A 26334-nucleotide genomic window follows, 5' to 3' on the forward strand; every position below is an offset into this window, starting at 1 on the left:
GAAGAGTCCATCACCAGCACTGTGTGGGAGGAAGAGTCCATCACCAGCACTGTGTGAGAGGAAGAGTCCATCACCAGCACTGTGCTGGAGGAAGAGTCCATCACCAGCACTGTGTGAGAGGAAGAGTCCATCACCAGCACTGTGTGAGAGGAAGAGTCCATCACCAGCACTGTGTGGGAGGAAGAGTCCATCACCAGCACTGTGCTGGAGGAAGAGTCCATCACCAGCACTGTGCTGGAGGAAGAGTCCATCACCAGCACTGTGCTGGAGGAAGAGTCCATCACCAGCACTGTGTGGGAGGAACAGTCCATCACCAGCACTGTGTGGGAGGAAGAATTCATCACCAGCACTGTGTGGGAGGAACAGTCCATCACCAGCACTGTGTGGGAGGAAGAGTCCATCACCAGCACTGTGTGGGAGGAACAGTCCATCACCAGCACTGTGCTGGAGGAATAGTCCATCACCAGCACTGTGCTGGAGGAAGAGTCCATCACCAGCACTGTGCTGGAGGAAGAGTCCATCACCAGCACTGTGCTGGAGGAAGATTCCATCACCAGCACTGTGCTGGAGGAAGAGTCCATCACCAGCACTGTGCTGGAGGAAGAGTCCATCACCAGCACTGTGCTGGAGGAAGAGTCCATCACCAGCACTGTGCTGGAGGAAGAGTCCATCACCAGCACTGTGCTGGAGGAAGATTCCATCACCAGCACTGTGCTGGAGGAAGAGTCCATCACCAGCACTGTGCTGGAGGAAGAGTCCATCACCAGCACTGTGCTGGAGGAAGATTCCATCACCAGCACTGTGCTGGAGGAAGAGTCCATCACCAGCACTGTGCTGGAGGAAAATTCCATCACCAGCACTGTGCTGGAGGAAGAGTCCATCACCAGCACTGTGCTGGAGGAAGAGTCCATCACCAGCACTGTGCTGGAGGAAGATTCCATCACCAGCACTGTGCTGGAGGAAGAGTCCATCACCAGCACTGTGCTGGAGGAAGAGTCCATCACCAGCACTGTGCTGGAGGAAGAGTCCATCACCAGCACTGTGCTGGAGGAAGATTCCATCACCAGCACTGTGCTGGAGGAAGAGTCCATCACCAGCACTGTGCTGGAGGAAGAGTCCATCACCAGCACTGTGCTTGAGGAAGAGTCTATCACCAGCACTGTGCTTGAGGAAGAGTCCATCACCAGCACTGTGCTGGAGGAAGAGTCCATCACCAGCACTGTGCTGGAGGAAGAGTCCATCACCAGCACTGTGCTGGAGGAAGAGTCTATCACCAGCACTGTGCTGGAGGAAGAGTCCATCACCAGCACTGTGCTGGAGGGAGAGTCCATCACCAGCACTGTGCTGGAGGAAGAGTCCATCACCAGCGTCTAGAAACTGAAGGTTGCTAATTCATTAAGTGATTTGTTTGTAATTAATTATACTACGCATATTTATTGTATTTAGGAAGAAGCGCTAAATTCGTAGGCGTCTTACACTGCCTGGTTAATGGGAGGTAATCAGGTTCGATTCAAGGAAGGGGAGGACAGGTTCAGTTCCTTGGATCATGACACCTCCCCCATCGCCAGCATCAAGATACCTCGCTTTGTGGTTATACTGTGTACGATATATTTATTAGGTTAACGAATAACTAAAGTGTAATGATCACTCAATAATAATAACCCACATGGAAACAAAAACACATGAAGTTAAGTGATCTGTATATTTCGACCAGCTTAATGGATACTCTTCAGCAGCAGAGGATCCCAGAAGGGGGTCGATATATACAGATCAATCAACCTTGTGTGTTTCTGTCTCCGTGTGGGTTATTACTGAACATTCAAACCATACCACGGGCGGGGTTTGAACCCGCGGTTTTGTCAATATTGAGCTTAGCTGCTCGGATTTCAGGTTATATGTTTTATTATGTAAATTCTCCAACACTAAGAGGTTTGTGCAACAGAGGTATTTTTATTTCGTGTTAAAGTTTTATTATAAACAGTAGTTTTATTAGTATTTACCCAAAGTCTAATTGTCTGCATTGCACAACCCAATACTGACCATTAATTATATAGAAATCATCCATTTTATTAGACAAATGTTGATAGACAAACGAACAGCCTATTGTCAATTTAATCTCTAATTGTAGACAGTTTTAAATAAGGTCTTGTACATAATTAATTTTCCTGTAAGAAAAATCTTAATACTGTATGTACAGAATGGTTAATTGCTTAATCACTGCTTATAACTGTATAAAATATATGATTGAAAGCGCTATTACTGCAGAGCAAATAACTCACAATTAAAAATATTAAAGAAGGTCAAAGATAACGGAGACACATTAAGCTGTGGTGGCAGAGCAGAGCCAGGTGCTCCTAGGTGTTCACACTGTGAACCCGTTATGCAGCTGAACTCAATAGCAACAATTATTAACACCTAGGTTTTGACTAATGGAGTTGAAAGCCTATCGCCTGCACTAGGTTGCACGGTAACCTTCTTCACTAAACAAGGATACATGATCCCTAAAATGGGGATTACAGTAAACTCTCATAATATATTGTATACGCTGAAAGAAACACCTCAATGTATATACCGTGCCCTATTTTTTAAACCAAGTATTTCATAATTAATGGGGCGATTACTTTTAATTTAAAATATATGAAAGTTATTCAAGTGTTTGACTTAATACTTGTGTTATTCATTATTTGATTTTCAGATATATTGCTTATACTTCATGTCTTATTTATATTACCTATAATCATCCTTAAATATTTTATCTTCTTGACAAGTTACAAATGTAACAGAGAACTGTAAACAGCTGTACCCAGAAACTAGAATTGTGTAAAGAAGGCTCGTCCCGTCCAACATACAAGTAGAGGCAAACCACGGAACGGGTGTGGTTTGAACCATGGCAAGTGAATTCTAAAACTCACAGGCCAGTGCGTTAACCACTCGACCAATGGCAAGTGAGTGGTTAACGCACAGGCCGGTGAGTTTTAGGATTCACTTGCCATGGGTTTAACTCCACCAGTTCCCTTATTTGTCTGCAAAAGGGAGGGGAATAAAGAAACAGAAGGGAGGGAAAACATAAGAGAAGGAAAGTAAATCACAAGGCAAAAGTTGAAATTAGAAAAACATGCAGTGAAAGAACAGTGTGTAGTTGAGAAAAATGTAAATCAACCAAGTGGCGCTGCTGAATACAAACAAGTTTAACCCCCGAGCTAGCGGAAAACATTGACAAGACTGCTTAATTGAGTTTAAAGCCTATAGAAACACTGTAATTCAGGCTACATGTCACCTGTTCATCGCCAGTCAAAAATACTTTAATCCCAAATATGAAAGTATTGGAATTCAAGTAAGCTCTCAGTGTACACAACTGAGATATATAGTCCTCTACGTATATATACATGCAATGTTGCTCTCAATGCACACAAAACAAGACAGATATACTCCTCATAGTGTATATAATAGTGTATTGACAAGTTTCTGCTTTCTTTGCCCACTTAGCCGGAAGAATTCAAGTGTTGGTAAATGTACCAGTGTGATACGTTGCGTCTTATAACGGTAAAAGGAAAGCAGCTATGGAAATTAAAATCCATTCGGAAAAAAAGTACAACCCCTTCATATCCATTGCTGAGCTACCTAACGGAAGACTCAGACTAACAGCTTGATGATTTACAATAAAATTAAATCCATATTAGCTTTACACTGTCTCAAATACATTTATGATTATTGTTTTAGCATTATTATATGCACTTATTAACCACAACTGGATTATTATCAGTAGTAGTAGTAGTATCATTAACACCATATTCGTCATTAAGGGCGTAAGAACGATGGAGGAAGAATGAGACAAATGTATAAGATGACAGACACATGACAAGGAAAGGCAAAAGACAACAGAGGAACGATAAGACAGTGAAGTGGTATGATCACAACCCACTAGGTATGGTGGTCAGCAGATAAACCACGTAAAATACTAGGGGCTCGACAGGAAGAAGGTATGAGCAGAGCAGGCTGGAAATGGAGCAGGGTGGGCACCTTCCTGCTGTGCCCTACCCACAGGTTCCGTTAGCTGGGCTGCTTCGCTACACATTCATTACTAACTTGTCTGGTTTCTTCCATTTCCCAGATTTGCTATCATATTCTCTCCCTGAACTTTGGGGCCTAGTCCCTGCACCCATTATATGCCTCTGTAATCTTTTCTGACTACCGCCCACAGGATGGGTATGGGGTACATTATTAAGATATTAAACTAAAACTCCCTGACACTTCAGTGCCATGTACCTGCCTCCGCCTCGGCTCTAATTAATGTACTTTAAAATATTATTACATGGCAAAACTCGGCCGATATGCTATGTCTGAATATCTGAGTTTAAGATTAAAGATTGTCGACTACAAGAGTTATTAAGGCCGCATTTCACTTGTGCAATAATATCAAGAATATTTTAATCCCTAAAATAGGCATTAAACTAAACTCTCAAGTGTATATACAGAGAAGATATAACCTCTCAATGTATATACCCTCTTATTAGTCTGTGTTTACTCCCTTCGGGTTAACTTCCAAACACGGGAGTTCTCTGTCTGGGTCAAGGTTGGTAACCCAGGGATTTAGGTCAGGGCTGGTCAAAACTCAATGTCAGGATACCGTGTAGCTTACGTATGTGAAGAATCAGACACATGTGCAACATCTGGGTATCTTTATTGTAGACGTTTCGCCATCCCGTAGCTTTATCAATACAAATTCAAGGACATAATTGGAATACAGCAGAACTATATACAAGAGATGAGATAATCAATCCCTCAACCTTGGAGTTGGTGAAGAGTACTGTAATCGCGACTACTCTTAACCTGTACTCAAATTACGCGTTAAACCCGCATGGGTCATACAGCCCTCTCATTCCAGATTTGGGCAATAATTGTATTAAAGATAAATGGGTATTCTCCCGTTATTCTCTGAATAATTGAGGGAACCTCCGTGGCAGCAGCCACACGGTAAGCTGCCAGGTATGTCCGGTGGTGCTGTTTGACCTAAATACTCTAACCACCACACTAAACATTTGCCCCAACCACCACACTAAACATTTGCCCCAACCACCACACTAAACATTTACCGGAATTACCACACTAAACATTAACCCAAACCACCAAACTAAACATTTACTCAAACCATCACACTAAACATTTACCCCAATTACCACACTGAATATTTACCCCAACCACCATACTAAACATTCACTTCAACCATACTAAACAATTACCATACCCACCACACTAAACAATGATCCCATCCACAGTTTAAATGACCCTCTGAACCACCACTTACCCACCTATCCTTCAGAGGATAAAAGTTTGAGATAAAATATATAAAATTTACCCATCGAAGCAACACATTTTAATTTTGAAAAAGTGATCCCGATAAAATTAGTATATACAGTAGAGAAGATTTCTTTTATTTGAGTGGGAGTACCATGATTCAGGCGGTAGTGGAGGGTGTAATGGGGGTTAAATTAACTACTAGCCTAGTCAGTTCACGTCTGACCGCTGACTCAACTTCTGGTAATGTGTCTGTTGATGGGCGGGGAGGGAGGGCAGGCTGCCTGAATGTTGGTGACCTGCTCTTGATCAAAGGAATTACAGCCACCCGCTAATAGACAGTGTGGAAAATACTGTATATATTTTCCGGAAATACGGTAATTTATAGGTAAATAGATGCCCTATATTGTATTTTTAAAAGAAGTATGTTATCGAAAAAAAGAAGAGACTTGCCATCTTGGTTTTGAATTTTGTACAAACGTTGGTGTAATGGGAAGAATTTTTCGTGCTCTAGAGGTTAAAATTGTGTTGACACCTCTCAAATAGGAGGCGAAATTGGTGGATGTGCATTCCTGCATAACTTGAGATATCAGACGACTGGACAAGACAGCTCCAGGAACCTCAGATAAGCTCTCTAGATTTGTGTGTAATTCTGGCAAGCATTATTTTCATAGATTTAGTTAGAGTGAGGTTTTCTGAGTATGATACACATTAATCTCCAGTCAAATTGGTGAGCGATATTAAGATATATTTTCCTTCTGTTATGTAATTGTGTATATATATATAACCATTTATTATTTTTAATATACAATCCACAAATTTATATATTTACCAGTATTCCTGGTGTATGTATATTTCATTTAATTAATAGGTCCAGAGCAACTTGTGGTTATGACAGTGGTAGGTATCGAAGGGGGACATTTTTTGCGACCTAGGTGTCCCAAATTCCTACTTGTCTATGTAACATTGATAAATAATAATTATCTTTGTTGGCAATATAAACACAAATGCAGTATAATGTGATCCTTTATTGACTACGTTTCGCCCACACAGTGGGCTTTTTCAAGTCACAAACAGAACTACCTGGGGTGGAAGGAACGCGAGTATTTATAGTCCGGCTGAGGTCAGGTGAAGAATGCTGCATCTGATGATGTACCGAGTTGGGTTGTAGAGTCTAAAAACTTGGGTAGCTTGGAAAGGAGACTGGACAAGTTTGTGAGCAGACCTTCTACAGTGTTCTTATGTGGGATAGCGATGAAGAAGTTTCTTGGCAAGTGGTTCAGCTATGTTATAGAAGCCACTATTCTGGTTGAAGTTGTCGGATATAGAAATAAGTGATGATTCCAGGATTCTTCGGTATTGGGTGTTGTCTTCTGTGGCGATAAGTCTTGAGTTTCTGTAGTTTATCAAGTGGTTGTGTGAATTACGGTGTTGTACGCAGGCATTCCTTGTGTCGTCAGACCTGCTTGCGTATTGGTGTTCTGAAATACGTGTTTGGAGGTCCCTTGATGTTTCGCCCACGTATAACTTGTTGCAGTCATTACAAGGGATTATGTATACCCCTGCAGAGGATGGAGGCTTGTCCTGCCTACTACTGGTGATGTCCTTGATGGTCGTGGTTGTGGAGGTAGATACTTGGAATGATGTTTTGGCAAAGATGTTGGAAACATGTTTGGCAATGGAGTTGGTGGGAAGGACTATGTATCTCTTCACACAACCACTTGATAAACTACAGAAACTCAAGACTTATCGCCACAGAAGACAACACCCAATACCGAAGAATCCTGGAATCATCACTTATTTCTATATCCGACAACTTCAACCAGAATAGTGGCTTCTATAACATAGCTGAACCACTTGCCAAGAAACTTCTTCATCGCTATCCCACATAAGAACACTGTAGAAGGTCTGCTCACAAACTTGTCCAGTCTCCTTTCCAAGCTACCCAAGTTTTTAGACTCTACAACCCAACTCGGTACATCATCAGATGCAGCATTCTTCACCTGACCTCAGCCGGACTATAAATACTCGCGTTCCTTCCACCCCAGGTAGTTCTGTTTGTGACTTGAAAAAGCCCACTGTGTGGGCGAAACGTAGTCAATAAAGGATCACATTATACTGCATTTGTGTTTATATTGCCATTGTGTCGGTATTTTATACCATTTATTTCCAATTATCTTTGTTATCATTTACTGTTATGTACATAATTAGTTACATTCAGATAAATGCAATTTTCCACACATAGAAGATGACAGGAACCTTGCAGAGGACAAGAAGCTAATACACATAGATGACAGGAACCTTATAGAGGGCAAGAAGCTAATAGACATTGATGACAGGAACCTTATAGAGGACAAGAAGCTAATAGACATTGATGGCAGGAACCTTATAGAGAACAAGTAGCTAAGAAATAAAAGATGGCAGAAACCTTACTAAAGACAAGAAGCTAATATATATAAACATAAGTTTATTATTCTATGTTACTCGTCGTAAATATGAAAACTTGACGGTGAATGAGCCTGTTAGATAAAATAGTCTGTGGCTACATCTATCAGGTTTGTCTTAGCCAGAATGGAGCACTAACAGCAGCCGTAACATATGCAACACCAGCACTAGCAGCAGCCACAGCACCATCAACAGCAGTAGCAGAAGCAGCACAGAAGCTGGTAGCAACAACAATATAATACAGTTTAGAGATAAACCCAAAAGGGTCATACAACGCTGCAGCAAAGTAAGCAGCAACCGCACAATACAAGTTGTGGTGGCACCACTCATTGTCACATTAATTACAGCAACGTAGAACAATCAATTGGAACAAATAGTGATTACTAAACTTTTTATAAAGTCATTGTTTATAGATTCAACTAATATATTATTACAGGCGCAACAAACAATAGTAGAATATTGATACGTACGAAATACTGAAATATTCGAAAATAGACAATCCATAAACCAGTAGGCTCATAGGCAAGGAAATTAACCTTGTGTGCACAGAATTACGACTCTGTATATACTCTTATTACTGATGAGAGGCTCTTGATCTAGGAAACAAACTGTGCTCTTCTTCCTTGGAGCGAACTTAAATACCTCCCCTTTCCTCCAGGTGCTGTATTACCTTTATGGGTTTAGAGCTTCCCCATAAATGTGTTTTTCTAGACTTCGCTGTATTCACCTTTGAAGGAGGATGCTTGGGTGCAGGTGAGGAGCTCTTGATCCAAATCTATTATCCATTCCACAGGTGTTGCTTGTGTCCTTGGTCCATACCTGGCTCGTGTCAATCAGCGTACATCATTTAATGTTCTTGGCATCAATGACCCACATTGCTGCTACAACAGGTGGTAAACCAACTATCATTTACCACTACACAACGTACATTAACCATGATTTACAGTGGGAAAGTATCGGGTAGTGACCTTGTGACGATTTTCTTCTATAATGACGGGACATGACAGAAAGTTAGCAGGTGGATGTATGAACCTACTTTCGTCTCCCCCGGGAAGCAGGTATATACTTTCACAACACTCCTCAGGGAAGCAAGTGCTAAATAAACCCGTCACTTCATTAAATTGCTATCTGCACACTTGTGACCAACATTGGAGTTATTTATAGCCAACAACTTTAGCTTCATAATACGGAATTTCCATGCATTAATTTAATAATCGATATTTTTAAGGCCACGGTGATTATGTTACACATTTGCTATGCCAGTGTAGCCCCCAGCAGAGCCAGACGGGGATGACATAATTGCTTTGTAAACCTCTGAGTCTTGCACTAACAGTTTTTTCACAATGGAGACAGGGGTGTTAGAACTTAGATAAAAGCACCCTGGAAGGATGCTGTTCTCCAAGTGCTTGAGCAGTATCAGCATCCCTGAGGGCAACTGTATGCCACGTAAGTCACCTATGTCTTGAGTCGGTAACTCAAATGTCCAACGTTACATGATGAATAAGTATAGGTTCTAAATGTGACCGGTTTAGAGCTTTGCTGCCCTTGCAGCACAGCTTAGGGCCAGGCTTCTCGTCTGAATGCCTGATCAACCAGGCTGTTGCTGTTGGCGTCTCAGTGGCCCACATTGCTATCACAGCCTGGTTAATTTGGCACTTCGCAGAAGTAATGATCCAGTTTCCTCTTGAAAACGTCTACACTTGTTCCGGCAATATTTCTGATATCGCCTGGTAACAGCATTAGTCTTAGACTACGGATGTAGAGACGTTGCTCATTTATTGTGGCCGTGGCGCATCAGCGGTTCGCTGCATGTTTTACACCTCTCATATCTCTCACTTTAGTACGCTGTTATAGTCATGTGGAGATTTGAGACTAGGTCCTCAAGTATCTTCCGCATGCGGAAGATACTTGATATCTCTCTTCTTCGCTCCAGCGAGTACATTCTAGGCACTTTTAGGTGGAAGTAAACGATCTCTATATCCCATCTGTTCTAGCTCTGATATCTTGCCTTGAACGGAGCCGTCAACACTTAACAATGTTCTAGACAAGATAGCACAAGTGATTTGAGGTGTCACCATTTTTCTGGCTTTTCCAGCATTTAATTTACTGTGTTCCCCTAAGGACAGATCATCTGATATTATTATACACAAGTGTTTTACATGTTCCTCTTGGTCTGTGAGATGACCCTCCTGTGTTATGTATAATATATTTCAGTCTTTCCATATCTGAGCAGCTGCAATTTGTCCCCACTGAACATCATGTTATATTCCATATTCACGAAGTGCTAAACCCGTAAGGGTCACTCAGCTCCTCAGGAATGAAAGATAATTAGGTTTAATCCAGGGGCGAGAAGGTATCTCCAGTCACTTGGAACAAGAGCCCATCGGCATCAAGCTATCCTCCCTTGAAGGGTGGCCATTCATCAATACTCCACACACTGGAAATGGAAATTAGACGACGTTTTGATGCATCTAATTTTCGTTTTAAATTTGCAAATTAATTTTGAATTCGTTACACGAGCTACTGATAGAGAGTTTTATGGAGGAGGAGGAGGAGGAGGAGGAGGAGGTGGGGAGAAGAGGAGGAAGAAGAGGAGGAGGAGGAGGAGGAGGAGGAGGAGGAGGAGGAGGAGGTGGAGGTAGAGGAGGAGGAGGAGGTGGAGGTAGAGGAGGAGGAGGAGGTGCAGGTAGAGGAGGAGGAGGCGGACGAGGAGGAGGAAGAGGAGGAGGACAAAGAAAAGGATGAAGAAAAAGAGAAGGCGAAAGCGGAGGAGGAGGAGGAGGATGAGGATGAGGCTGGTGGTGGTGCTGCTACAACAGGTTCGGCCAAGGTGGTGATGACCGAGGAAGGTGACAGCCGCACCTACCCTGACGGCTTACAAAAAAACACTGCAGACATTAATTGGAAATTTCGCAATATCGTGAAAGTAGAAAACTGCGTAAAAAGTACACGGAGGTGAATCAACTCGGCTGTATCCATGAAGCTCGTGAGGTATCGGTCATTTCTTCAAATGTGATCTGGGCAACAGGTTGTGACTTTCACAATCCTAAGAACAAGTTCAAAGACAGAAAATTATATTACAGTCGATGGTCTTGTTAGTTGTGTTGCATGAGTGACGTCACCAGATGTGTCTTCAGTACTGCTAATATACTGGACATAACACTTACAGCAATTACAGAGGAATATCTAAGGCAAAATATACCGACACGTGAATTAGACATATGAAATCTATGGCATTTACCGAGAAGACGTTACGTCCACTAGGGACTTTATCAGAGGACTGAGGACTGATAGTCCCTGGTGGACGAAACGTCTTTTCAGTAAATGTCAAAGATTTCATACTGTGTCTAATTCAAACAACAGAGGAGCACTGAATGTCTAAGTTTCTACCAACACCCAGCCTAATATTATCACCAGTGTGTTTATCCCATTGTCAAAGCTACTCAAACGTCTCTCTTTACGACACTAATAATCTAGTGTTTGTGGTTGTTGTTATTTGTATTCAGTTCTTTGAGTAAAATCAAGTTTCGTCAACTAGGAAAAAAAAAACATTTTAAATGGTTAAATATAGTCACGTGACTGAGTACTTTGCATTTTTTCACAGGTCCACAACAGCATGTATGCACAGCTTACATACACTAAGTTTATCTTGCAACAGGTTACATGCATCGAAATGCGTATCTCAGCATATATACCCTAATTACTGCATATATATATATATATATATATATATATATATATATATATATATATATATATATATATATATATATATATATATATATATATATATATATATGTCGTGCCGAATAGGCAGAACTTGCGATCTTGGCTTAAACAGCAACGCTCATCTTGCCAAGTGAAAATTTGTGTATGCAATAATTTCGCCAAAATCATTCTGAACCTAACGAAAAAAATATATTTGATTGTGTTTGTTTAGTACTAAATTATTGTAAACGTATTTAAAATATATTTAGTTGGGTTAGGCTAAAATAAATTGCTCTTGTTATAATAAGGTTAGGTAAGTTTTCCGAGATTCTTTTGGTGCAAAATTGAAAATTTTTACATTAACATTAATGAAAAAAAATATCTTTAAACGTATAAAAAAAATTTCAGAAAGGACTTAATTTTAAATGAGTTCTTGCTAATTGACCAGTTTTACATATTCGGCACGACATATATATATATTAATATATATATATATATATATATATATATATATATATATATATATATATATATATATATATATATATATATATATATATATTATTTTTTTTTTATTATCACACTGGCCGATTCCCACCAAGGCAGGGTGGCCCAAAAAAAGAAAAACTTTCACCAACATTCACTCCATGACTGTCTTGCCAGAAGGGTGCTTTACACTACAGTTTTTAAACTGCAACATTAACACCCCTCCTTCAGAGTGCAGGCACTGTACTTCCGATCTCCAGGACTCAAGTCCGGCCTGCCGGTTTCCCTGAATCCCTTCATAAATGTTACTTTGCTCACACTCCAACAGCACGTCAAGTATTAAAAACCATTTGTCTCCATTCACTCCTATCAAACACGCTCACGCATGCCTGCTGGAAGTCCAAGCCCCTCGCACACAAAACCTCCTTTACCCCCTCCCTCCAACCTTTCCTAGGCCGACCCCTACCCCGCCTTCCTTCCACTACAGACTGATACACTCTTGAAGTCACTCTGTTTCGCTCCATTCTCTACATGTCCGAACCACCTCAACAACCCTTCCTCAGCCCTCTGGACAACAGTTTTGGTAATCCCGCACCTCCTCCTAACTTCCAAACTACGAATTCTCTGCATTATATTCACACCACACATTGCCCTCAGACATGACATCTCCACTGCCTCCAGCCTTCTCCTCGCTGCAACATTCATCACCCATGCTTCACAACCATATAAGAGCGTTGGTAAAACTATACTCTCATACATTCCCCTCTTTGCCTCCAAGGACAAGTAAGTAAGTAAGTTTATTCAGGTATACACAAATACAGTTACATAGAATTATCATACATAGCAGCATATGTGTAGAGAACCTAGGATAACCCAAAAAAGTCAGACAGAGTGACTTATTTCCATTGGGGTCCTTTTACTTTATTATAATATAAAGGTTATAATATTTTCTTATTATTCTACAATGAAGATAAGTTCTTTGTCTCCACAGACTCCTAAGTGCACCACTCACCCTTTTCCCCTCATCAATTCTATGATTCACCTCATCTTTCATAGACCCATCCGCTGACACGTCCACTCCCAAATATCTGAATACATTCACCTCCTCCATACTCTCTCCCTCCAATCTGATATCCAATCTTTCATCACCTAATCTTTTTATCCTCATAACCTTACTCTTTCCTGTATTCACTTTTAATTTTGCACACCCTACCAAATTCATCCACCAATCTCTGCAATTTCTCTTCAGAATCTCCCAAGAGCACAGTGTCATCAGCAAAGAGCAACTGTGACAACTCCCACCTTATGTGTGATTCTTTATCTTTTAACTCCACGCCTCTTGCCAAGACCCTCGCATTTACTTCTCTTACAACCCCATCTATAAATATATTAAACAACCACGGTGACATCACACATCCTTGTCTAAGGCCTACTTTTACTGGGAAATAATTTCCCTCTTTCCTACATACTCTAACTTGAGCCTCACTATCCTCGTAAAAACTCTTCACTGCTTTCAGTAACTTACCTCCTACACCATACACCTGCAACATCTGCCACATTGCCTCCCTATCCACCCTGTCATACGCCTTTTCCAAATACATAAATGCCACAAAGACCTCTTTAGCCTTATCTAAATACTGTTCACTTATATGTTTCACTGTAAACACCTGGTCCACACACCCCCTACCTTTCCTAAAGCCTCCTTGTTCATCTGCTATCCTATTCTCCGTCTTACTCTTAATTCTTTCAACAATAACTCTACCATACACTTTACCAGGTATACTCAACAGACTTATCCCCCTATAATTTTTGCACTCTCTTTTGTTCCCTTTGCCTTTATACAAAGGAACTATGCATGCTCTCTGCCAATCCCTAGGTACCTTACCCTCTTCCATACATTTATTAAATAATTGCACCAACCACTCCAAAACTATATCCCCACCTGCTTTTAACATTTCTATCTTTATCCCATCAATCCCGGCTGCCTTACCCCCTTTCATTTTACCTACTGCCTCACGAACTTCCCCCACACTCACAACTGGCTCTTTCTCACTCCTACAAGATGTTATTCCTCCTTGCGACAATACACGAAATCACAGCTTCCCTATCTTCATCAACATTTAACAATTCCTCAAAATATTCCCTCCATCTTCCCAATACCTCTAACTCTCCATTTAATAACTCTCCTCTCCTATTTTTAACTGACAAATCCATTTGTTCTCTAGGCTTCCTTAACTTGTTAATCTCATAATATTAATCTTAATATATATATATATATATATATATATATATATATATATATATATATATATATATATATATATATATATATATATATATATATATATATATATATATATATACACACACACACACATTTGGGGGGAGGAGGAAGCGCCTAATCCGTAGGGATCCTACAGCGCCTGGGGAATGTGAAGTAATCAGGTTTAATACTAGGGTAAGGTAGCTAAAAATTTCTTAGATTAAGAGTCCATCACCGTCACCAGGGTATATATATATATGTTTACTTTAATCCCTAGTTTACGAAGCAGTCTCATTGATGATACTGTCTAGGTAGTTATAAAGGCGAGGGTTAATGATTCAGAGCAACCCCCCCCCCCCCGAAAAAAAAAGCCCAGGTGTGGCTTATTTCCTTTGTGGTCCTTCTTTGAGGCATCTCCCATTGGATACGACCCCACAACGGTCGCATAATGGTGTGTAGAAATATACCTAACTAGATAAATCATATTAGATAAATCATATTGGTTAACGTACTGGCCTATGATTTTTAAGACTCTCCTGCCATGGGTTCGATCCCTACCAGTTCTGTGATTAGTCGAATAATTCCTATGTATCTATTGCTTGGCGAACAGGTATAGGTGTTATCATGAGCCTTGCCTTTGCTTCTGGCTATGCCCGATACTGTACACATTCTTTTCGGCTGGATTTGCACACTCACCACACACAAAGGACGGACGTGACACGCTGTGACAACTAAGAACAGGTGTCCAGTGATAAAGGGAAACAGCAGGTAAAAACCACCAGGTAGTACATCGTTGTGATAGCAATTGTGGCAACTCTCTCCACTTAAGTAAAAGAATTGTATCCGCCTTTCCATAACTTACATACATGTGCTTGGGTGGTCCTGTGGGTTAAGGCGTCATGTGGTTCTCGCTCACAATATATATGTATATATATATATATATATATATATATATATATATATATATATATATATATATATATATATATATATATATATATATATATATATATATATATATATATATATATATATATATATATATATATATATATATATATATATATATATATATATATATATATATATATATATATATATATTATATATATATATATATATATATATATATATATATATATATATATATATATATATATATATATATATATATATATATATATATATATATATATATATATATATATATATATATATATATATATATGTCACATTTATTTAAGAAAGATTAATAACTCTCTGCCTTCGTCTGGACGTGTTATAACAATGGTTCTATTTGATTTTAAGTCGTTAAATATTTTAAATTTGTTAGTTACAGAAATTTAACAGATTCATGATTTTTAAATTCCTTATTAATACCATCGATGAGTGAAGTAACATTTTCAGCCATAATATTAATTCATGAAGAATTTAAGTCATAAATCTGTTACTTTTCTTTAGACTCTTAAATTTAAAATACTTGACGATTTAAAATCTGATATTATTATAACACGTCCAGAGTAAAGGTAATGGGGGTAGTAATATTAGATAAATGCGATTACATTAGTAAAATCTAAAGATTGTTGTAAGATTATATCATGTGTGTGTACTCGCCTATATGTGGCTGCAAGGGTCGATTCACAGCTCTTGGCCCCGCGCGCACGTGTGCGTGTACTCATCTATATGTGGTTGCAGGCGTCGATTCACAGCTCTTGGTCCCCGTGTGTGTGTACTCACCTATATTTGGTTGCAGGGATGGATTCACAGCTATTGGCCCTCGCGCGTGTACTCGAATATGGTTTAAGGAGTCGATTCACAGCTCTTGGCCCTGCGTGTGTGTGTGTGTGTTTGAATGGTCACGTAACACTGAAATACCATCCCGATTTAACTAGCGTAACACAATGAAAAGTGACCATCATTTTATATTAAAGCGCTAAACCCGTGGCCGATCGTGTGGAGAATGTGGCCAATATGGAGAAACATAAGATGGTTTGCACATTATTATTATTATTATTAGCAGCAGCGCCTGCGGAATGGGAGGTAATCCGGTCTGATCCAAGGAAAGAGATGATAGGTATAATTTCTTGTAGCAAGTCATACACCGGAATGACAGCACCTTCCTTGAGACACTCATTTGATAATGTATATTCTTGAGTACCAGCTGGTGTTGCCTGGCAGCATGTTGCAAGTGACCCAGTTTTTGTTTTTAACTCCTCCCACTTGACCACTTGCAACCCCACTGTGCTACATGAAGATGTGTGTCATACTTATTACAAGCTGACTGTGTATAAATCACTAATGTTTAATGAATAAATGTTTAAGTTGTTGATACATTGTAGCCGTAATGACGCTCGTATTGTTGATGATTGTAGATACATTGCAGCCGTAATGACGCTCGTATTGTTGATGATTGTAGATACATTGCAGCCGTAATGACGCTCGTATTGTTGATGATTGTAGATACATTGTAGCCGTAATGACGCTCGTATTGTTGATGATTGTAGATACATTGCAGCCGTAATGACGCTCGTGTTGTTGATGATTGTAGATACATTGCAGCCGTAATGACGCTCGTATTGTTGATGATTGTAGATACATTGTAGCCGTAATGACGCTCGTATTGTTGATGATTGTAGATACATTGCAGCCGTAATGACGCTCGTATTGTTGATGATTGTAGATACATTGTAGCCGTAATGACGCTCGTATTGTTGATGATTGTAGATACATTGCAGCCGTAATGACGCTCGTATTGTTGATGATTGTAGATACATTGCAGCCGTAATGACGCTCGTATTGTTGATGATTGTAGATACATTGTAGCCGTAATGACGCTCGTATTGTTGATTGTAGATACATTGTAGCCGTAATGACGCTCGTATTGTTGATGATTGTTGATACATTGTAGCCGTAATGACGCTCGTATTGTTGATTGTAGATACATTGCAGCCGTAATGACGCTCGTATTGTTGATGATTGTAGATACATTGCAGCCGTAATGACGCTCGTGTTGTTGATGATTGTAGATACATTGCAGCCGTAATGACGCTCGTATTGTTGATTGTAGATACATTGCAGCCGTAATGACGCTCGTATTGTTGATGATTGTAGATACAGTGCAGCCGTAATGACGCTCGTGTTGTTTATAATTCTTAAACCAAGGCTAACCCAAGAGTAACAAATGTGGAGTGTGAAGAGTGCGTGGAGCGCAGCTGGCAGTGTGGAAAACTACTGAGAGGGAAGCCTTTTGCTATTATATCCACAAAAAAAAAAAAAAAAAAAAACACGCGCTAATCCCATATGCGCTATTCAGCGATGCAGTGAAGATTGTCTTCCCATGGTCTCGGCCCAGAGATTCCTGTGGTTGTCTGGACTGTAATTTTCTTCCATGACTGTTGTCACTGCAGATTCCTAAAGTTCCACCCCTCCCTACATTACAATATACTCACTATCAGCCATGTTCGAACACAACAATTTGTCTAATTCAAATAACCTCCACAACCCTCATAAAACGAACAAACCCAACTTAATCTACACTAATGTTGCAAGACTACATACAGACATTAATACTGTTCCATCGCCCATAATATACAACACTGATTCACTTTACATTACCAGCGCTGAAATAGCTAATGGGATACACAGACCAATATTACCAAGAGAAGAATTATATGCAAGGGTTGAGCGCAGCGTGCGGCCAACAGTAACAGCCTGGCTGATCAGGCCCTGATCCACCATGAGGCCTGGTCAAAGACCGGGCACCGGGGGCGTTGACCCCCGAAACCCTCTCCAGGTATACTCCAGGCATCCAGGTAGTGTTAGATGGAACCAGCAAGACCAGCATGAGTGGTAATCACACTCACGAGTCTTCCTCAAACATGCACCTCAAGATATTGACTGTTCCACATGACCTCTTCCTCGAGTTGCTGTGAGAGTGAGAGTGTGTATGTGTATGTGTACGTGTGTGTGTGTGAAGAGGGAGGGAGAGAGAGAGAGAGAGAGAGAGAGAGAGAGAGAGAGAGAGAGAGAATATGTATGCAAAAACAGCTGAAATTTACATGTGTAGTAGTAGTGCTGTAAATTACTACCGCAACCCCTTGTAGTAATATTATAGTACATGTGTGTTGCTCTCTGTTCTCAACACAATGTGTCCATGTTCTCAGATATTTTCTTCATAGTGTAGACGGAACATAAACAAAGAAGTCCACAGTAGCTACTTAAAGGACCTTAACATTCATTACACCGGAAAATCTTCACATTATTTCGAAATTAAAACGCGCAAACAGAGCCTAACAGAATCACTACCGCAGGCCTAGTAATTCATTCTAAACCGGTCCTACTCATTTCCATGTATTTGCTAAATCTAGGCTTCGCTACAGCCATGCCTTATAAGACCATCTTTAAATGAATATATAATCAAGATTTTATGGAAATACAAGAATATTATGTGTAGCGTGTGTGCTACAGACTGGTACGACGGTCACCACCTTCCCGGGAGGTACTGGGCAGTAGGGGGAGGTGCAGGGAAGTAGGGAAAGGTGCAAGGAAGTAGGGGAGGTGCAGGGAAGTAGGGGAGGGGAAGGTGCAGGAAAGTAGGGGGAAGTGCAGGGAAGTAGTGGAGGTGCAAGGAAGTAGGAGGAGGTGCAGGGAAGTAAGGGGAGGTGCAGGGAAGTAGGGGAGGGAAAAAGGCAGGGAAGTAGGAGGGGAAGGTGCAGGGAAGTAGGGGGAGGTGCAGGGAAGTAAGGGGGTGCAGGGAAGTAGGGGAAGGTGCAGGGAAGTAGTGGAAGGGGAAGGGAAGTAGGGGAAGGTGCAGGGAAGTAAGGGGAGGTGCAGGGAAGTAGGGGAAGGTGCAGGGAAGTAGGGGAAGGTGCAGGGAAGTAGGGGAAGGTGCAGGGAAGTAGGGGAAGGTGCAGGGAAGTAGGGGGAGGTACAGGGAAGTAGGGGATGTGCAAGGATGTAGGGGGATGTGCAGGGAGGTAAGGGGCGGGGCAACAAGTGGGTGGGAGGTGCAGGGAATTAAGGGGAGGGGTAGGGGAATCTCCTCCACTCCTTAGGGATTTCAACGCAATGAAAATACCAAGCTGACGAGGCGGTTAATGGCCGACCCTGGCCATGACACTCACACAAGGTCACACCTCTTCATTCATCTCAACACACTCGCCTTAACACACTTCGTGGGAGTAATTTATGTGATTTTATGCAAACTAGTATTGAATACAATTAATAATTATTATCACAAAAATGTTAAATTAAACACAAATACATGTTTGAGTGCATTTACAATTTGCAACAATTATCATACATGAATTATGTATTCTACACTTAGGCTGTTTTAATAACGTTTCATGTATATGCATGATGAATGTATATTATGTACATTCCAATACTAATCTAGAAAGTTATTAAAACTACTAAAAAAGTTTGATCATCTCCCAACATGTGCAACTGATAGTATCAGGCAGCAACAACATGCAAAGCTCGTGACATCACAATGCACAACACTTAAACAGGAAATTCCTCTCCTGGTGTAATGAACCTATGGAAGTCTAACTGCCAAAGTCATGGAAGGCAGGTTCTTATTTTTTTTTTTGTTGTTGTTTTTTTTTAATTTCAATGGGGAAGAGGGAAACGCTAAACCGGTAGAGGTTATATAACGAGTGGGGGAGTATAAGATATTCATATTCGATCCAAGGAAGAAGAGGATAAGTCCATTTCCTTGAATCAAGGGACCTTCACCAACATCAAGGCATCCCCCCTAGAGGGGTCTTGATGCCGCCGCCTGTAAAATGCAAGACAGTTTATAATTCATTGTCTATCGACTACCAGTGTGTCAGACAGGTATATATTTTGTACGTCTGTAAAAATGTCACTATTCCTTAATAAGTATACATGGCATGTGTTATTTGAATATAAACATTAAAACAACTCTCAACTTTCTATGTGTTCATAACAGTATATTCCAATATTAACAATGCTGATTGTACTGTCAAATGCAATACAAAAATGTTGCAAAATATACAGAGCCGAACGAAGCTTTGAGATCAGATGAGGGTTGAGCACATGGACGAATTAAAGTGACCTTACTATATTTTAATTATACTGATGTTATTCTACATTTAAACTCCGACTCATATTCTTCATTACAGTGGCTAGTTCGTTGTTTTTCAATAACTATGACTCCTATGATTATGTAACAAGAGATATAATGTTTGACTGAACTCTGACCCCATGAGGAAGGAAGATACGAGATGATGTATAATTTTTTATTTGTTGCTGTAATGAGAAACTGAGGGAGTACAAACAATATTACTAAAGGATTCCCGGATATTTTAGCATTAACTCGTTAAAAAATAATACGAGCAAGGATCTTCCTAGGCAAAACTTATTGCATTTTATAGCTGTTAATAATATATTAAAGTGTATATAGCCAGGTATTATTTACTCATTAATATTGTATTGGTGGTGATTGTTTTTCCTCAAAAATGGGAAGACTATCGGTCATTTGCCTTTGTTATACAATACATTAATACTTCTAATGTTGTACATAAGCCATTTTAATATAATTTTAAATAAAACTAAAGTCTTTATCCCATATTGATAATTTAAACATGAATTAATTAACTATTTAAAAATATCTCACCTTCAGAACTTTGAAGTTCCCTGGTACTAGTTACAACCTCTTAAGTTTTAATTAATCCAGTAATTCTTGTAGCTTGCTTCTTACTACTGTACACGAGCAGTCAATAATGTACATTAAACTGATGAAGGTGGCATGCCAGGAGGAGGTGTTATGTGTCTCCACCTCCCTGGCTGGCTGCCTCTACACTGATCTTAAGATACACTACTCGGTCAGTGGAACCCCCGCACCTCACCTCACTATTATATTCCTACCTCTGCCCTGTTATATTCCTACACCAAACACTTATAACACATTTTTGCGATAAATATTTTCCTTGCACTTGATCATCTCGTATTCTTGCAGCTGTTTAGTATTTTGGTTAGGCTAAAATGTAACCAGAATATATACTATATTATGATTTTAATAATACGAATATTAATACTGAATTCGCAAGTAATTACTAATACATCAGAGGCTATTGGAGAAAAAACTTAAGGCACACGGAATAGGAGAAATTTTTTCCTGGGTAGAGGCATGGCTGACAAATAGGCAGCAGAGAGTTTGCATAAATGGGGAGAAATCAGAATGGGAGCACGTCACAAGCGGTGTTCCTCAGGGGTCAGTGTTAGGCCCGTTGTTGTTCACAATTTACATAAACGACATAGATGAGGGAATAAATAGCGACATAAGCAAATCTACTGATGACACCAAAATAGGCCGTCCAATTCATTTTAATGTGGACACTCGAGCACTCCAGGATGATTTGAATAGACTGATGCAATAGTCGGAGAAGTGGCAGATGCAGTTTAATATAGACAAATGCAAAGTTCTAAATGTTGGACAGTTAAATAACCATGCAACATATAAACTAAATAATGTAAATCTTAATACTACTGATTGCGAAAAGGATTTAGGAGTTCTGGTTAGCAGTAATCTAAAACTAAGACAACAGTGCATTAATGTTCGCAATGAAGCTAACAGAATTCTTGGCTTCATATCTAGAAGTGTAAATAATAGAAGTCCTCAGGTTGTTCTTCAACTCTATATATCTTTGGTTAGGCCTCATTAACTATGCTGCTCAGTTCTGGTCACCGTATTACAGAATGGATATAAATGCTCTGGAAAACGTACAGAGGAAGATGACAAAGCTGATCCCATGTATCAGAAATCTTCCCTATGAGGATAGACTAAGGGCCCTGAATCTGCACTCTCTCGAAAGGCGTAGAATTAGGGGGGATATGATCGAGGTGTATTACCTGGAGATTACCTGGAGAGAGTTCTGGGGGTCAACGCTCCCGCGGCCCGGTCTGTGACCAGGCCTCATGGTGTATCAGAGCCTGATCAACCAGGCTGTTACGGCTAGCTGCATGCAGTCCAACGTATGAGCCACAGCCCGGCTGGTCAGGTAAAACAGGAATAAATAATTATTATTATTATTAACACACTGGCCGATTCCCACCAAGGCAGTGTGGCCTGAAAAAGAAAAACTTTCACCATCATTCACTCCATCACTGTCTTGCCAGAAGGGTGCTTTACACTACAGTTTTTAAACTGCAACATTAACACCCCTCCTTCAGAGTGCAGGCACTGTACTTCCCATCTCCAGGACTCAGTCCGGCCTGCCGGTTTCCCTGAACACCTTCATAAATGTTACTTTGCTCACACTCCAACAACACGTCAAGTATTAAAAACCATTTGTCTCCATTCACTCCTATCAAACACGCTCACGCATGCCTGCTGGAAGTCCAAGCCCTTCGCACACCTCCTTTACCCCCTCCCTCCAACCTTTCCTAGGCCGACCCCTAAAGGGGATGTAAACAGCGTGCTGAAAATTTCCAGCCAAGACAGGACTCGCAGCAATGGTTTCAAGTTGGAAAAATTCAGATTCAGGAAGGCTATAGGAAAGCACTGGTTTGGTAATAGAGTTGTGGATGAGTGGAACAAACTCCCGAGTACAGTTATTGAGGCTAAAACGTTGTGTAGTTTTAAAAATAGGTTAGATAAACACATGAGTGGGTGTGGGTGGGTGTGAGTTGAACCTGACTAGCTTGTGTTGCTGGGTCTGGTGCCGTGCTCCTTCCTTGAGTGGAGGTGACCAGACTAAGTGGGTCATTGGGCTAATCCGGGGGGAGGGGACATGGAACTGCTCTGCATGGGTCAGTAAGCCTGTTGCAGTGTTCCTTCTTTCTTATGTTCATATATATATATATTATATACACACACACACACACAGGGGCCAGGAGCTATGACTCGACCCATGCAACCACAACTAGGTGAATAAACACATCAGACGTATCCCACTGAGGAAAGGTGACCCAAAAAAAGGAGACAGTCACTGTCATTCCCTCAATTGCTGTCTTGCCAGAAGTGTAATGACAAGAGTTCAGATGACCTTCCGAACTGTAACACCCATCTTCCCTTCTATAGAGTGCAGGCGTTGTATTTCTCACCTTCAATACTAAAGTCCATCTAACCAATTTCCCCTAAATTCCTTTATGTCATTCCAATTTAAAGCCTCACGGAAGCCTGTTGGATGTTCAAACCCTTAGCACTCTCAAAACCTTAACCCTCCACTCTTTCCTGGGACAACCCCTACTCTTCCTTCCTTCCACCCCTCATTTATATACCCTCTTAGCTATCTTATTCTGCTCCATCCTCTCTCAATGCCCAAAACACCTTCACAACTCTTCTGCCATCTGAATTATAGTTTTGATAACCCCACATCGTCTTCTAATCTTCATAATCCTAATTATCGACATAATATTCATACTATACAATTCTCCCAACCGTGATATCTCTTCTACCTCCAGGATCCTTTACACTGCAACATCAAAAGTCCTTGCTTCACACTATAATCTTGTACATTCCCCTCTGCCTCCTTAAATAAAGTTCCTTGTCTCACGTCATCTTTCACAGGCCCATCTGCTGACATATTCACTCCTAAATATCTGAATATTCATACTTACTTCTGCCACACTCCCTCCATTATATCAAATCTTTCATTACAAAGATATTTTGTTACACTAATCACCTTGCTCTTTCCTATGTTTGCTTTTAATTTTCTTCTTTTACATACCCCCTCAAATTCATTCACCAACCTCTGCAACGTCTCTTCAGAATCTCCCAAAAAAACTGTCATCATCATCATCAAAGAGCAACTGTGATAGCTCCCACTTTGTATCAAATTCGTCATCTATTAATCCCATACCTTTTCCCAACACCCTAGCATTCGCTTCTTTTACAACCCCATCTACTAATATGTTAAACATCCATGGTGGCATTATGCATCCCTGTCTAAGGCTTCTTTTTACTGGAGAAATCCCTTCCCTCCTCCCCTCTGTACAGCAACCTGAGCCTATCTTCATAACAACTTGTTAAATAGTTTACTACCAATTTCATACATTTGAAACAATTGCCACCTTTTCATGTGCCTTTTCTAATTCCATAAGCATTGTTCACTTATATTCTTCAAGATATTCAAGTCTCTTGTAATCATTGTAACTTCTAATTTTATATTTATAACCACCTAAGAGACTAAGTACAACTCAATCTGTCATTACCTTATTAAACTTAAGTTTGCCCTAAATACTCTGCATATTAAGGGGCTTACTGCATACACCCCTGTCATTCACCTCTCTACAAATACTGTATCATGCTGAAATAAAGTATCTTATCTCATCTAATGTAAATTCTTATTATTACAATCAAAAGGAAGCGCTAAACCTACCAGGGTCATACAGCGCTGCAGGGTAGGAATTGATGTGGATCTACGGATAAATAAGGGTGAGATGACAATAAAGGTAAAGTTAGGAGGGGCTGTGAGGAGTGCTAACGGAAGTATTATCAAAGTTTGTGTAATAAATCAGTTGCTGTCAAAAAGTCAAAGAGGGAGTCTGTGTCAAAAGTGGGTCTGCCAGCAAGGAGAGAAAATAAAGTGAGGGCATTAGAGCAGTGACATCACGAGAAAATTCTGTGTGCTCGTTGATAGACAAGACAGTCCAATAGAATATGGGAAATTGAAACAGGAACTAGACAATTCTCACAATGAAACAGGATGCCTTTCCACGAGATACCCATGAGTTAGACAAGTGTGTCCGATGCGAAGACGGGAGAGTGTTGTCTTCCAACCTTGGTATTGATGACAAGAAGAAGGCCAGAAACCCAAACTTGGTTTTGGGTTTCTGGCTTTATGAAACTGGTAGGTCATGTACTGCAGTTTCCACAGCAGAGTCTGCCTGCTCATTACCCTGAACATCAACATGACCAGGGACCCAACAGAAAATGATTTCTTTAATGTTGCTAGTATGCGGCATAACCAAAGTTGTATACGAAGAACTAGGGGGTGAGGTGAATCAAATTTTTTAATAGCTTGCAAAGCACTAGAAGAGTCTGAGACAATTACAAACTTTGAAGTAGGCATGGATGCAATATGGATAACTGCAATGAGAATGGCATACAATTCAGCTGTAAAAATGCTTGCCAAGTCTAATAAGTGACCTTGCACCACACTGTCAGGGAACACTGCTGCAAACCCAACACCATCAGAGGATTTAGAACCATCAGTGTACACTACAACAGCATGAGACTGAGATCGGAAGTGATTAAGAAAAATAGAGCAAGAAGCAACTGTAGGGATTTAGGCTTTCATGCACAGCCGTGGGGAAGAACAAACATGAACTGTCAGAACTTTTCAAGGGGAAAGTGAAAAGTCAGATGCTAGATGAACAGAGAAGGGGCAACTGAAGAGAAGACAAGAGAAACTGAAGACAAAAAGAAAAGGAGCAGAGTAAACAGGGGCAGCGAACAAATGATGGACTTCTGCTAACATTAGTTACTATCCTGTATGTAGAAGGATCGTGAAGGTCGTTAGAGCAGATAAAATAGCGGAGGCAATGAGGATCATGATGATCATTCAAGGATGGGACATTTGCTTTTGCATAGAGGCTAATGTAAATACCTGGTTTATACATACATCAAAAACCCTTCACAAATCCTTTATGTTTTTTTGCAATCCTACTTTCTGTCTATGCTTACCGCTTTCATTAATTATTCTACCATACACTTTACTGGGTATACTCAACAAACTTAATTTTGTCGCCTTCTACAACACGCATTGCTTATGGAGGAAGGATTCTAACTCACTCACCCTTTGAATAAGAAGAGAACAATACAAAGGCAAAAGTGTTAAGAAATTTAGAAACAAATTCAGTGAATACACAGACACTTACAGTTGCATTCTTACTCCTGAAGTATATAATGGGTAAGTAGTAGGTGTAAGATTTCCCTTTCATCTTGCATGTTTATCAGACAAAAAGAAAAGACGATCAATTCTGCCAGCGTAAAACAATTAACAGAGTTGCATTTCACATTTACAAGATAGGACAAAATTACCTCCCTGGGTAGTTCAGAAAACACTATAAGAAAGGGTATTATTATATTCACAAGAAAGCAAAACATACAGAGCTAAAGAAGAACTATAAATTTTAATTCATTTCTATATGCTTTGTTGTGTTCAAAA

At 40.2% G+C, this 26334-nt stretch overlaps 1 protein-coding gene across 4 annotated transcripts in view; it reads right to left on the reverse strand.

Annotated features, from left to right (window-relative positions):
* The window catches only part of LOC128695407 (uncharacterized), a 44024-nt gene extending 22972 nt beyond the window's left edge, over window positions 1-21052 (reverse strand). For 2 of the 4 annotated variants that reach the window (XR_011393368.1, XM_070095582.1), the window contains exon 1: window positions 20838-21051. The gene's annotated coding sequence lies outside the window, so the exon portion shown is untranslated. Of the gene's footprint in view, window positions 1-20837 lie in introns of all 4 variants that reach the window. The other 2 variants (XM_070095584.1, XM_070095583.1) reach the window with 1 other exon arrangement.
* Window positions 21053-26334: the final 5282 nt, after the last annotated feature.

Source organism: Cherax quadricarinatus, chromosome 50, assembly GCF_038502225.1.
Source record: "Cherax quadricarinatus isolate ZL_2023a chromosome 50, ASM3850222v1, whole genome shotgun sequence".
Classification (NCBI taxonomy): domain Eukaryota; kingdom Metazoa; phylum Arthropoda; class Malacostraca; order Decapoda; family Parastacidae; genus Cherax; species Cherax quadricarinatus.